Source organism: Cnephaeus nilssonii, assembly GCF_951640355.1.
Source record: "Cnephaeus nilssonii genome assembly, chromosome: 18".
In the NCBI taxonomy this organism is placed as follows: Eukaryota; Metazoa; Chordata; class Mammalia; order Chiroptera; family Vespertilionidae; genus Cnephaeus; species Cnephaeus nilssonii.
In genome coordinates, this window is record NC_137089.1 from 16602439 (window position 1) to 16616341 (window position 13903).

The following is a 13903-nucleotide window of genomic DNA, read 5'->3' on the forward strand; positions in this document are numbered from 1 at the left end:
AAAGGAAGGGAGAGAGATAGAGATAGAGGTAGAGGTAGAGAGAGAGAGAGAGAGAGAGAGAGAGAGAGAGAGAGAGAGAGAGGGAAACATCTATGTATGAGATAAACGTTGATCAGTTGCCTCCCTTATTGATGCACCAGATTGGGGATCAAACCCACAACCTACATATGTGCCCTGACCAGGAATTGAACCTGCAACCTTCTGGTGCACAGGACAGTGCTCCAACCAACTGAGCCACCTGGCTGGGCCATCCATATTTCTTAAAGATTTATAAGTGATTCCAAAGTTTGAGAACTAGAACACGAGGTCCTTCCTACTAAAGTCTTTTCTGAGGGCCAGCATAATTGACATGACCTGGGAACTTGTGCAAAATGTCAGGCACCATCCCAAAACTCCTGAGTCAGACCCTGCAATGTAAAAGATGATTACTATGCACACTCTCTCACTGGTCCTGACCTCTGCAGACAGGCTAATTCCAATGATTCATTTAGAAGTTGCTAATTGAATATTTCTTCTGTGCCAAGCATCTTCATAGTGCACAATGTGCTGTTCAGGTGGATGTAAATTTTTTTTTTTTGAGTCACTGGAGCAATGTAGAGTAATATACATTTTAAGATGCATCCGATTAACTTCAGTTTCCATTGACCCAGCAAAAGTAGCAATAGAATTGGCTGTTCTACTAAGACAAGCCAACTTCAAGGTGGCCACAACGACATAACAGATCTTTATGCCTCGCCCTGAAAAAGTTTTCATGTTGAAGACATCTCACTCCAGCAGCAATTATCCCTAATATACCACAAAATATTTGCAAAGCAAATCACTAAACTCTCCTGTAATATTCTGATTGGCAAAGGTGTTGCCTAGGAGAGCAGCAGTCTGGGCATGAAAACTGAGGTAGTTGGAGAGGCTTTTGCATATAATCTGGAAGTTTGCTATTATATCTGCTGTGTCGGCCTTTTGGCTGATTTTGTGGGCAACTCTTCCCCCTGAGTTGATCACATTCAGAGCTTTATGGAGTCTTCACATACCATCCTCCATCCCAGGAGAGAACCCCTACCCACCTTGCCCTATTACCTTATAATAATTGAAGAACTGCATTCCAGTTAACCAGTATTAACCTAAATTATTCAATTGAGCTCTGGAAATTTGTGGGCAAATTCTCAGGCACTCCTAATTATATAATCCTAGACGTTTTCAGAACCCAATCAGTTACATGAGGACCACTTCTTAGGTGCTGGCATTTGGGCAGTTCAAAATTCTTCAGAGCTTGTGCGCATATCAGATACACTGCATTCAGGATGATTGATGTGGAGTGGGCAAAAAGAAGAGGGTTCCAACTGAAGAGTGGGAAGATTGTAGGATCAAAATACTATATACTGTATACGGCTGACTTTCTCTTAGAAATAAAAAAAAGCTATTCTTATTATCTTCTCTATATGTGTCTGTGTTTCCTTTCTTTCTGCCTCTTTTCTAATATCTGACTCTACTTTCATTGATTGTCTAATCAATATAATATTTTAACAGATCCAGACCTTAAAGACTGGGATCTAAAGTTTAGTTCAGACTTATGGTTTGTGAGTATCAAGAAAGGAAAGAAGGAGAAGAAAGGAAAGGAAACGATGGGAAACAGGAAAGAAGAAGGAAGGAGTGGAAGGAGGATGAAAGTGGGGGGTGAGAAAGAGAGAGGAGACAGAAACAAAGATAAACAGATAGGAAGATGCCCGGTTGGCATGGCTCAACCTATGAACTAGGAGGTCACAGTTTGATTCCCAGTCAGGGCACGTGCCTGGGTTGCAGGCTCCATCCCCAGTGTGGGGTATGCAGCAGGCAGCCAATCAGTGATTCTCTCTCATCACTGGTGTTTCTATCTCTCTCTCTCTCTCCCTTCCTCTCTGAAATCAATAAAAATATAAAGAGGAAAAGAAAAGAAGATTCTGTTATTGATCCTCTCCTTATTGCTGTTCAGCACTGGAGAAGCTAAGTGCTTGTTAGCATGGTGAGGCAGGCTGCCAAGCGAGATCAGAAAAGTAATCAATGGCAAGATGAGTATGGCAAGACGAGTTCGATAGATTTTCACCCCCACCCCCACTTTTGCAAAGATAAACCCAGCAACCTATCAGTCTCTTACTTGTCAGCAGCAAGGCCATTTGTAAGGACTGAGACCTACAATGATGAAAGAAGCAAGTGCTAAAAGATAGAGTTTCAAGATTCCTTATATCTCCTTTAATTGTGATGTATTTTTACAAAAATTGGTGATTATTGACTGACTCATTACCTTTAGGATGATAGGGGATTAACTACTAAAGGGTACTTAAATAACATGTTAATGAAATACAGTAAATACCACAATCTTTTCCCTAAGAACTATTTTCTATAACAGATACAATGAATCTTTAAATATTGGTTTGATACTTATTTAACTCTAAGTTAAACCCTTTTTATAGATTTTTTTTTCCAGAGGGAAGGAGAGAGAAACAGAAACATTGATTTTGTTGTTCCATTTATGCATTCTTTAGTTGATTCTTGTATGTGCCTTGACCGAAAATCTAACCTGCAACCTTGGTGTATTGGAACAATGCTCTAACCAACTGACCTATCCCATCAGGGCTTAAATCAAAACTTTTTAAAAAATATTTTTAAGCCTGGCTGGTGTGGCTCAGTGGTTGAGGATCCACCTATGATCCAGGTGGTCATGATTTAATTCCCAGTCAGGGTACATTCCCAGGTTGTGGGCTCGATCCCCAGTAGGGGGCGTGCAGGAGGCAGCTGATCAGTGATTCTCATCCTTGATGTTTCTACCTCTTTCTCCCTCTACCTTCCTCTCTGAAATCAATAAAAATATATATATTTTTAAAAGATTTTAAAGAGTGGCACACCTCCCAAAATATTAATCTCTGGGAACTAATATTTTTTTGTTCCTAGCCCTAAGTTAACCACTAAGCTACTTTATTAATCTCTCCAGGCTGTTTTTGTACTAAATGAGTATATGTAGAACATATGTTTTTCATTTAACAATTACATATACAAAGTTGTCATTCCCAAGCCAGCATTCAGTTTCTCCCTCAGCAGCTGACTTACTATCCAACCCAATATAGACAACTGAGTTCTTTCCAAGTATTGATGATCATACTTAGAATCTTGAGACATACATACAAGAGGAAAAGGGAAGATGGCACCAGAGAGGGTGTTAACCACTTTGTACTTAGACTCTTAATTCTGCTTTGAACATAGCGCTAGTTTTCATTTGTTTCCTGGTCAAAGGAACTTCCTCACTCTTCTATCATCCAGTCAGTGGCTTCCTTGCTAAACATGCTTTTGCATACTCCCTTCCAGGTCACAGAAGAGCAGATACTACTGTGGCCAGGATTCCCAGTTGAGCTCAGTAATGCAGCCTCCAAATCTGAGTTGAGCATCTGAGGATCCAGAGAAAGCCTCTTCGCCTCTTGTGTAGCGAGAGGTGGCCACGTGACTAAATTCTGCCAAAAGTTCTGTGTGGCAAAGTTGGGTGCTCTCTCCAATGTCTCTTACCCACTTTCTTCTTTATGCCCTCTTCTGTCATCCTGTTTGAAATGTAAACTCTGCCATATTGGATTATGAGCAAAAAGCTCAATTCAGCTGGACAGAGAGCCTGGGTCCCTGATATCTGCACAGAACAGAGCTGCCAAACCAACCACTGGGAAAGAAATAGATTTCCTTCCTTTTTAAAATCATTGTTTTTCTTGTTGTTATTGTTTGTTTGGTCAAGCACACCTGAAGCAAAACCTATCTGATTTACTATACAGCACGTATATTAGACCAGAACTCATTGTGATTTTGATCAGTACATTGGTGATGCTCACAGCTCTAGTCCAAGTGCCAGGACCATCTGGGAATCCATTTCCATGGAATAAAAGGCACGGGCATTTTTAAGGGTGATGGTGTGGTCTACTTTAAAAGATTTCCTCAGCTAGAGTTATTACCTGTAAAAAAAATAAATATAGTTCACTTAGACATATTACACTCCTAAGCGTACAATGACAGTTGTAATCTAGGCTATTTGTCTGGAGTAATATCATCTGACTTTGATCTGATCTACAGAGAATTGTCCTATTAAAATGATGTATAATGAGGCTTGATTATTGCATTGACATTCGGGTAGGAAGCAGTTTACTGGCCTGGAGCTGCCCCAGCCCCAGCCTGCACGCTCACTCACCCAGGGCTGCCGCAGCAAACTCACTGCAAAATGTCACAGGCAGGAAAGACACTGATGGAAAGCTAATTATCACTTGAAGAAAAGAATCTGATTGCAATGGCTATTGCATAATATACAGATCCAAGGTGAATCGCTTCCAAGTGTCTCAAGTAAGTAAAGGACCATAAATCCCATTTTTGGGGGTAAAATAAGTGAAGTGGAATATTTTCTCTTTATAAAATTTATACTTTCCAAAGAGCTACAGAGGATCTGAAAGATATGCCGACAACCTCCAAACTTTTCTAGAAACATACAAAAGGAGATTACCTGAACTTATTTCTATGCACCATGAAACCCTAGAGTACTACCAGAATCCTTCTCCTGGCAGATAATCAGAATTCCAAATTTCTAGGGATGATCAAGGCCATCTCAAATGAATTCTCTCACCTCTCCTCTCTCCCTGGAAAATGTTTCCTTGTTGTTGTTGTTAATCCTTACCGAGGATGTTTTCCCATTGATCTTTTTTTTTTTTAGAGAGAGAGTGGAAGGGAGGAGGAGAGACAGAGACAGAGAAACATCAGTGTGAGAGAGACACATTGACTGGTTGCCTCTCACATGCACCCCAACCAAGGCTAGGGATTGAGTCTGCAACCGAGGTACCTACCCTTGACTGGAATCGAACCTGGGACCCTTTAGTCTGTGGGCTGATGCTCTATCCACTGAGCCAAACCAGCTAGGGCCTGGAAATGTTTCTTGATAAGGATTTATCCACTCAAGAGTTCCTTTCCTGGCACATTTCAGTCCTCCCTGGCTTCCTCAGCGCCCTGCTGCATCCAGTCTGTCCGTTTCTTTACATATTCAACCTTTCTCTCTATATATATCCTCCTTTCCTCCAAACTACAAAGAAGTTCAAATCTACCTCTTCAACTCCCTTTCCTCCCCAAGCTGGTTAGCTTCTTCTCTTACTACAAACTTCTGGAACGAGCATCACTATTAGCTGCCTCCATTTGCTCACCCATTCTCGTGTTGGCTCCAGTATCTAGCCACTGTCCCCATTTCTAACCAATCTTCTTTGTTAATGTTCACTAATAGTGTGCTAAAATAGATGCACTTTTCTGCTTGACCACTAATGCCTCTACCCATCAGTGGTTCATTGCCTTGTCTCAAGCCAAGCGTTTCCTTCACCTTATACTGCCCCCTACAGGGTCCCTTGTTATTGGCCATATTATTCTTAAAATTATTTCCTCACTTGGCATTCTTACAATCTGCAGTAGCCCAATTCTCCTCCTCCTTCTATGATTTCTTCTGACTCTGTGTCTCTCGCATGTTTTTATCTTCCCAGCAATTAAATACCATTTCCATAGTTCTCATGATTAAGTCCAGGCAAATAATTCTAAAAAAAAAAAAAAAGTCTCCAGTCATGAAACCTCTTTTAAATCTCCGAATCAGACACACTCTGTACATGCTACATGGATTTTGTATAAAACATAAAAATCAAAGTCCCTCAAACAGAACACATCATCTTACATATCAATCCTAACTCCTTCCTTCTGTGTTTCTGGTTCCAGTTAGTGACCTTTTTTGTTCACTTTTTAAAAAAGATTTATAATATAAGTATTATTCTATATCCCTCTAACTCGTGACATTCCCGACCTTGCAAGCATTGACTTAACAACTTTAAATAAGGTCGGAATTCTCTTATATGTGATGGCCGATGTAAAGATCAAGTATAAGCTTCCTGAAGATGCCTAGGAGTTGAGGCCAGCCTTAATAAGCGCCCACACCATGACACTGTGTTCATCCACTTATTTTTAATAAGTGTCTACACCATGACACTGTGTTTATCCACTTATTTTTTGAGACTCTGATTCAAGCCTGCACCAACTCTTTCATTGTCCATTGTTATTGCTTCCTGAGAGGTCTCACTCCTTCCTCTCTCTTATATCTAAATGATCCTCTACACTGTTTCCATAGTTACCAATTCTAAAAGAAATCCAATCCAGATATTTTCCTGGAAAAATAAAGGCTTTATTGCTTCTGCACTGCACCCAAAACAAAATTCATACTCCTACCTAGAACTTACATTTCAGTACAACTTATTTGTATGCTCCTCAAAAATTCTGGAAGACATATGTGTCTTAGTCACAATCTAGATGCTGGAGGTACACAGTACACACCTATATGAGGTCTAAATTGATCCTCACAGGGCCACCAATGTTTTTCAAATACAACACACACACACAAAAGCCAGGAATCTCATGGAGTAATTTTTTTTAGTTAAGCAGTTAACAATAATTCACAAGTGATTTGTCTTTACCGTTGCTTTTGGAAAACACTACCAGAAATTCAATCTATATCCTACAGCAACTCTGCACAAAAAGTATTCTCTTCTCCTTTCCACTAAAATTCTTCCTTTTTCTGCAAATGTTTTAGAGCCTTAAGGATTTGTTAAACCCTTAAAAATTCTTCCCCTGTCTACTCTGGTGGCTTTTCAGTTTTTCTCTCTGGCTTCAAATTTACTTGTTGTTTTTAATCAATTATTGGGATTCTTCATAACCAAAGCAAATGTGGGAACTGACACTTTTCCTGGAGCCTTTTGAGTCCCGCCTTCCTCTGTCTTTTGTCACCAAAGAAAGAACCCAATTGGAATTGGAAAAATGCTAAGAAAAAACTTGAGAATGCTTACAAATTAAAATATTGTGACTTCAAATAAAAAGATACAATGGAATTTCCTTGCTAGAGTTGTCAGTGCTGAGAGGGTGAGGAAGTGGAACATACAAGGTAGAGATGGCTCCTCAGAGGAGACACTTGAGGTGAACATACAAGAATGACTTATCCCGTGGAGAGCATTGTCAAAAAGCATGACATCTGGGACAGATGGAGGATATACATGGAAATCAAACAGTGGTGGGACCTTAGCAATCACACTGAGAATCTGGAACGAAGTTTCTGGTTTAGAGCTGTAGACTAGCATAAAAAAGGGATAGCAGCAGAGTCCTGGCCTGGGCTTGGATCCAGTCTTAAAGTCTTAGGAGGGATTTGAGAAATTAAGCAGAGTGGACAGGCAGAATTTAGTAATAGAAATCAATGAAGTAATGCTCGTGTGTGTGTGTGTGTGTGTGTGTGTGTGTGTGTGTTTGGAAGCAGGAGAAGGGAAAGATATAAGGAGTGGTGATAGTTGGTTTCAGAGGAAACAAAAATGAAGAGGGGCACATAGAGGCTACATATGTGTGCAGGGTCACCCCAGAGAGCTGGAGATTTCAGATGCGTCAAGGAAAGAGGAGGTCTATGGTTGTGACTAATCTGGATCATATGCATGGGTAGCTCATAAGTGTAAGCCCTTGTAAGTAAAGTGTTGGGATGCCAATCTCATTGAGGTAGTCCTGCTTCAGAAAGGATAGACCTAAGAATTCAAATGGAGATTGAATCTGTTTCTTACTGCTTACAAATGAAGCCAGCAGTGAGTTCTAAGGACAGGAAGGAGCACAGAAAATGATGGCTTGGTATCGCCTCCCTTTCCAGCATTATTACCTATTGCCTATTTCTTAAATTAAATAAAAATTTTTGGTATGTCTCTCAGGGGCACAGAGTTGCCCAATATATAATCACAATTCTTTGTTTACAATATATTATTATTAGTTTTATAACATATCTCCTTCATCTTGCTTTATTTATTATTTTGTGAATTTACTTTTCATTTTATAATATATAAATATCTATAAAACCACTAGCCAATAATAAAATGAAATCCATAACTTAGCTTTATTTATTTTCTCCTTCCCCAATTTCCCCCAAGTGGTAAATATTATGGAACTGTGAATAACAAATGAAGAATTTAAAACTAAAAATACAAATCTGAGATGAAAAATTCACTGGATGGACTTAAGAGCAGACTAAACACTGGAAAAAAATAGATAAGTTAACTTAAACACAGTAAAATAGGATCTATGCAAACTCACATACAAAAAGAAAAAGAAAGACTTTTTTTAAATGAGGGGTAAAGCCCTGGTTATCTTCAGAATAATTACAAACTCCATAATATATGTGTAATTGGAATCCCAGAATAGGGAAAGAGATGTGGTCAAGAAAAAAGTGGGGGGAAATGGCTCAAATATGACCCAAAAAATATAAACCCACAGATCCAAAAATCTTAACAGTGTCCAAGTAGAGTCAGGGTTAGTGGGAATAAGTAGTTATTCTACAAATGGGCACAGTGGCTCAGAATGTGGTCTTCCTAGATAGATTGGTTGGGTTTAAATCTAACTCTCTGATTTACTAGTTGTATGAACTTGAGCAAGTTATTTAACTCCTCTGTGCCTTACTGTCCTCATGTGTTAGGATAATAATAGTAACTATTTCTCCAGATTGTTATGAGGATTGCATGAGTTAATACATGAAAATCATTTAGAGCATAGCCTTGCGCAAACTAAGCACTCAACATTTTAATTTTAAAAAGAAGAAAGAACTTCAATTAAGAAAAGGCAATACAGAAAAAAAAGGATAATGTGCAAAATTTTGAATTAGATATAAATGAAATAATTTTGCCCCTTACAAATTTCTTTATTTAACTATCCAGTATTATTTAACTATCCATTCCAATGTTGCATTCAACTATAATGACAATTATATTTGCAGAATGCCAATGTTATTAGTAGTAAATATGCTAGTTATAACAATACATTTTTGCATTGCATGCTTCTCCAAAATGTGTGAAGAATTGATGACATCAAAATCATGAAAATTGGATCTTAATAGGAAGGGTACTCTTCTTCAATCCAGATGTCATAATAATCTCTGGAGGAAGATTTCTTTTTCATATATATAAAAACATTCAAGTAACAAATTCTCTATAATTTGACAGACACAGAATATACCATATATATTTATATCATGCTCCTACTTTAAAACAATTTATATTATTATCCACCCATGAATTATCTTCTCACTATTCCAGTTAATTGTAGGATAGTTCCTAACTCAAATTATTAATATAATTGCAGGTAATCTAAGTTGACTTTTGAAATTAGAAGGCCAGTTACAATTTTTAAAAAATTACTGACCTAATTAGAAATTAGTTTATTAGTAATTCAATGATAAAGTCTCTAGTTACTGTTTCTAAACTCATGATTCACTTAAGAGTTTTATTTATCAAAATACTTAATAACATATTCAAGTACAGAGATGTAGACTTTTATTTATTCAGTCAATGAATATTTACGTAGGGCCACAATGTGTTTGGGGCACATAAATGAAAAAATTCACAAAAACATACTTTATTCTTTTAAAACGTATATCTGAATATTCTCATTTGACAGGTCACTTCTATTGTGTTTCTATACAATATGATAGAAAAAATACATACTGGAAAAGGCTTCATAGCATTTTATGGTTAATTTCTGGGAAAAATTTTTTCCTGCCTCTTTTCAACTCCCTAATCATCCACCTACCTTATATATTGCTCTTCCTTCTCCATACATAACTTAATTATACATGTCCCCCAAACCCTGGGGTCAGCATTATTTTCCATATCTCTGAATTTATTTTCCTTTTTCCCACCCTACTTTGACTCACTTCCTTCATAGCTTGAGCAATCAATATTCTCCTGTTAATCGTTAAATGGCATGATAGAAATATTGGACTAGTTGATGGTCAAAAATCTGGGAGCTTGTTCTAACTCTTACATTTAATTGCTTTGTGACTTTGGGCTTCAATTGAAAAGATTATACAAGGTGCTGTCTAAGACCCCTTTAAGCAATAAAGTGCTGTTATTCTCTGATTCTCAAATATAAATCTTCATTCCTGATCTGTCACTCATGTCTATTCCTACAATACTGGTAGTCTTTAGGGTATTTTTATTTTGATGTCCCATAGCCTAAAATTTATTATGTAAAAACTCAAGTGAGTCTAAAACAATTTGTTACTTGCCAAACTTTCTTTTCTTCCAAATTAATAATGTCATTCAGTTGTGCAACTTGAATGCACATGATGAATGAATAGCCAATAACTGGTTAGTAAGAGAGCACCAGTGTGAGGTTCTCAGAGAAGCTCTGCCACAGAAGAAAGTAGTTTCTTTTTGGCAAAGGCAATAAGAGATGGGGACGTTTCAAGGGTAGGGAGTTTTACGGGCAGCTCTCAGCTCAAACATATTTTCTTTTTTCCTTCTTAAAGTGCACACAGGTTGATATAACCTCTCCCACTGTGCAGAACACTTTCCGATAACATTTTCAGGTATGTGAGAGCACTTACAGAGGATTTCATGGGAACATGGTAGCTCCGGCTCCCCAAAGCCCCAATAAGCAGTCACGTTTTTATCTGGCTCATTTGGGCAGCCGTCTGCACATAGTCTATGTATCATTCCCTCCTTCTCACTGGTTATGCTAGTCCCCTAATCTAGAAGGTGTCCCCACTTCTTTCTGCTTTAAGAGAAGCAGCTGTAGTTGAGTTTTAAGAATATGGGCATATTGTCTAAAAACCTGGGTTTATTCCACCTTTTATTATCTGCATGACCTTGAGCAAGTTACTTCAACTCTCCCAGCCTTAGTTTCCTCAGCTGAACATTTAGCACTGAGGCTGCATATGATAAGTGATATGTAAATTTTAATTACTATCATTAGCCAGTTCTCACTCATTCATTGTGTTCTTTTTAACCCAACAGAAATTGCCTTTTCCTCCTTTACCCTATGACCCTGGTTAACCAATTTGTTTTGTTTTGTTTTGTTAAAAAAGACCAATCACCTATCTCTAAATCAACCCAAAACTTTCGTGGTATTTATGGAAATTTACAAACTGTTTTTCAATTAATGTCAGACATCAAAGGAAATATTTCCATAAGGTCTATCCCAGGATTGAAATATTGATTTACTTTCTGGATTGCATTTATTTTTTTAATTAAGTAATTAATTAATTACTAGTAAGTACCATTATAATCCTTATTTTAGTATATTATTTTTTACTTTTTTATCTGGATTGCTTTTAGAGGTGGATGAAGAGTAAACTCCATTTCTGGAAAGGCCTTCTTCCCTTTCTGCACCAAGCTTCTTTCTTTCTTTGCCATTCTTGATGCCCTTTATCCAGGCTATAGGAAAGCTGAGGCCAAGGTAGTAGGAGAGAGTGGGGGAGAGTGAACAGCAAAGCAACGAAATGGGAGCTCCTTTCAGGCCTGTCCCTCTCCTTACTTTGATACATTTATATCCAGAAAAAAAACAACAACTGAACAGAGATGTTCGAAAACCTGAGGGCATTCGCTTGAAACATTTTTAGTGAAACAAAAGAGAAACCCAGGTTTGCAAGCAAATGCCAGATAACAGTCAACCCACTTGTAGATGACTCTCCAAATCCTGCTTTCCATAGCAAAAACAGTTATGAGTATAAGAATAGATTCATCAGCCACCTTAATAATGCCACAAATAAATTTTTTTCTGTTATATGGAATGCAGGCAGAAGAATAAAGACAGAAGAACAAAGCACATTGCTATTACCATGTACTCCATAACACAGTTTGCATCTGGAAATATTCTTTGACTGTTCACAGTTTCCTCCTACATAAACCTATGAAAATAAAAACAAAACACACTAGACATTTTTTGTCACTCAAATCCCAGACTTGATAAGTACAGGATGCCCCCAAACAACTGAACAGTTGGATCTGACATCTGTCTCATCTTCTTATAGCATGCGGCAGCCCCTCGCCATTGTTTTGTGAGACATTACTTCTAAAGTAGGATTGCAGACAGGCGTTGTCTTTTAATTGTCAGCTTGCACCAGACTTGGTGTAGGCAGGTAAATAAAGAGTTTTGCTGAAAGGCACCACAACAAAGTAAAAGTCTTATACTTCTTGTACCTAGAGGGCTGTAACATTTCTTCTTTTTTTTTTTTTTTTTCAGAAATAAACACTTTTATTCAGCCCATCAGGAATGCAAGCAAAATCAGCCTAATACTTCACAAGTAGTTGCCTCTCTATCAATGCAAACAATGAAACTTACCACTCATTATTTACAAGCAGTTGCTTTTCCTGCTGTGGCAGCTGGACTCCCTGAGAATCTGAGCACATCCTTTTGCCAATCTTCACTGAGATGGTTAAGACATTGTCTAGGATAGATGTATACTTTCCGTAGCATAGTCTCTCCTTGCTGATGTTTTCATTTAATCAGGCAGGACATGACCAATGAAGCAAGTGACATTATACCTTTCACAAATATAGCTGGCAAGTTTCGATAAGTAATCTATATATATAAAAGCCTAAGCGACCATTACGACGGAAAGACTGGAATGACCAGTTGCTATGACGCACACTGACCACCAGGGGCTAGATGCTCAACACAGGAGCTGCCCCCAGCCCTCAGGCCCCCATCGCCAATGGGGCCTGCCAGCCAACCACCCGGTCCCTCCCCCCCACCAGCAGGTCCCGATTGCCAGATTGGGGCTAGGCCCCTAGGCAGGGACAGGGAATTGGGGGTGGGTGGTGGCGGATGGGGCCCCTTTCCCAGGGGGGCCAAAGGCTAGCTCACTCCTCGGGGCCAGCGGCCAACCTCCCGTGTCCCTCCCCCTCTCCCTCCGCCTGAACGGGGAACCAGGGGTGGGTGGCAAGGGAAGGAGGAGGCGGGGAGGCGGGGAACCTGATCAGCTCTGATCACCGGCCAGGCCTAGGGACCCCACCCATGCATGAATTTTGTGCACCGGACCTCTAGTATAAAATAAGAATAGCTAACATGTACTATATGATAACTATATGGCCAGTATTGTGCATAAATTAATCACTTATTCAACAATAGTACATCTTTAAATAGAAGTGATGGGAGTTAGTATCCTTGCCTTATTCCAAATATTAGAAAAAAATCAATATTTTACTATTAAGTATTATGTTAGTTGTAGGGTTTTTGTAAATGCTCTTCATCAGTTTGAAGAAGTTTCTTTCTAAGTTCCTGAGAGTTTTTTTTTTATCATAAATGGATATTGAATTTTGTCAAATGCTTAACCTACATTTATTGAGATGATCATATGGTGTATGATCTGTTAATAATGTAAATTAAATTGATTGATTTTCTAATATTAAACCAAGTTTACAGTCTTATATTCATTCGCTTATCCTGATTTGTCTACCTGGGAATTAATCAGTTTGGTTGATCTTTTCAAAATCCATTGTTGGCTTTCTATTTTACTAATTATTTACTCTTACCTTTATTATTTTTTCTAGCTATTTACATTTATTCTACTCTTTGCTAGCATCTTAATACATAATATAAGTCATAGATGTTAAACCTTTTCTCATTTCTAATTAAGCATTTAATCTATAAATTTTCTTCTAAGCACTAACTGCACCCCACAAATGTTGACATGCTGTATTTTTATTATAATTTACTAGTAGCTTGAATTATAATCTATTACTCTTGTGATTTTTTCTTTCACAAGTGATTATTTAAAAGTTTGCAGTTGAATTTCCAAATATGTTGTGATTTCCTAGATATCTTATTGGTATTGATGTATAATTTTCTTTTTCACAAAAAAAACTCAGAATTATTCAATCTTTTAAAATGTACTGATTTGTTTTGTGATCCAGGATATGTTCTGTCTTGCACTTTTAAAATTTTTTTTGGGATTGTTGGGTGTGGTGTTATATAAATATGGTGAAGGTGGTTGACAGCATTGTTTAGATCAGTGTTGTCTTTACTGATCTTTAGCCAGTTGTTCTATCAGTTGCTGAGGGAGTAGTTTTAAAAATCTCCAAATCTGATT